We start from the raw sequence: 2,165 nt of genomic DNA, 5'->3' as shown, positions 1-2,165 counted from the left end.
CCATGATCGCACCACTGCATCCAAGCTGGGTGACAGGAGTGAGACCCTGTCTCAAAAAACAAAAACAAAAATGTAAGAAGTATAATTATTATTCCCACTTTATAGATGAAGAAACCAAGGTACAGAGGAATTAACCAAGATATTCAAGGTCACCAACTAGTGAAAAGCATAGCCAGAATTGGAATCCAGGAAGTTTAATTCCAGAGCCTATGTTCTCAACCAGGAAGCTATTTTTTAAAAAGTTATTATAACTTGGGCCAGGCATAGTGGCTCATGCCTATAATCCCCATGTTTTGGGAGGCCAAGGTGAGAGGACTTTAAGATCAGCCTGGGTAACACAGTGAGACCCCCATCTCTCTCTCTCTCTCTCTCTCTCTCTCTCCATATATATATATATATATATATATGTATATATTTTTTTTAATAGCTGGACATGGTGGCACATGCCTGTAGTCCCAGCACTTCAGGAAGCTGAGGTGCGTAGATCATTTGACCTCAGGAGTTCGAGACCAGCCTGAGCAACATGGCAAAACTATGTGTCTACCAAAAAAAAAATGTTTTTTAAATACACACACACAAAGGCTGAGTGTGGGTGTGATGGCTCATGCCTGTAATCCCAGCACTTTGGGAGGCTACGTTGGGTAGATCACTTGAAATCAGGAGTTTGAGACCAGCCTGGCCAACACAGTGAAACCTTGTTTCTACTAAAATTACAAAAATTTGCATGGTGGCACACACTTGTTATCCAAGTTTCTCAGAGGGCTGAGGCAAGAGAATCAATTGAACCTAGGAGGCAGAAGTTGCAGTGAGCCGAGATTGCACCACTGCACTCTAGCCTAGGCAACAGAGCCAGACTCCATCTCAAAAAAAAGAAAAGAAATGCAGATTCTGATCCAGAAAGCCTGAAGTAGGGCCTAAGATTCTGCATTTCTGTAAAGCTCTCAGTGAGGAGAGTGCTGCTGGCCAAGGTGGACCACACTTTGAGAAGCAAAGTTCGGGCAAGGGGAGGGAGGGGAGCAACATTAGAACTGTTTAAAGAAAAACGCTGCCAGGTGCAGCGGCTCACGCCTGTAATCTCAACACTTTGGGAGGCTGAAACGGGTGAATCATCTGAGGTTGGGAGTTCGAGACCAGCCTGACCAACATGGAGAAACCCCATCTCTACTAAAAATATAAAATTAGCTGGGCAAAGTGGTGCATGCCTGTAATACAAGCTACTCGGGAGGCTGAGGCAGGAGGATTGCTTGAACCTGGGAGACTGAATTTGTGGTGAGCCGAGATTATGCCATTGCGCTCCAGCACACTGGGCAAAAAGAGCGAAACTCCATGTCAAAAAAAAAAAAGAAAAAAAATCTAGACAAATTAAATTTAACAGAAGGTAATTGAACAATGACTGATTCCTTTAAAAATTGTTTTTGGAGATGGGTCTCACTCTGTTGCACAGGCTGGAGTGCAGTGGCACAGTCATAGCTCACCACAGCCTCAAACTCCTGGGTTCAGGGGACCCTCCTGAGTGCCTAGAACCACATGACACATGCGATGATTAACAGATTTCATTTATTTATTTATTTTCATGTTGTTATGTTGCCCATGCTGATCTCAAACACCTGGCCTCAAGCCATCCTCCTGCCTTAGCCTCCCAAAGTGCTGAGATTATAGATGTGAGCCTCCATGCCCAGCCTAAGGAACAATTCCTGAATCAGGTGGCTCTGGGAACAGGCAGACTTCAGAGAGCTCCACTCTGCAATGCAGACAGGGATCACTTATAGAAAACAGAAGGGAGGTGTGGAAAACAGCTTGACTGGTTAGAGCTCAGTATTGAGACATGGTCTGATCAGTTGGTAGCCCGTGACTAACTGAATATCAGCTGCTGTGGTTGGCTGAGACTCAGCTATTTGTTACAAAACAAAACTTCTATATTAGGCCTTCAGTTTATCTGAAATCAGGTTGCAGTTCTTTCAGTAGGAACTCAAGGTATGGAGGCAGTCTCTGGCCAAATTTAGTTTAATTTACCAGGAACTTGAATAACACCTAAGGTCCTATTAGGGTAGGAGGGGGATTAAAAAGAGGCTCTGAAGGAGCCTGGAGGTGAGAGGGGACTTTGCCTGAAAAGGTCCTTGGAGAACTAGGGCAGTGTTGTTGGAAAAGATACTATAAAAGCATTT

Source organism: Cebus imitator, unplaced genomic scaffold (genome assembly GCF_001604975.1).
Source record: "Cebus imitator isolate Cc_AM_T3 unplaced genomic scaffold, Cebus_imitator-1.0 Scaffold1105, whole genome shotgun sequence".
Lineage (NCBI taxonomy): Eukaryota > Metazoa > Chordata > Mammalia > Primates > Cebidae > Cebus > Cebus imitator.
This window is presented reverse-complemented; position numbering follows the sequence as displayed.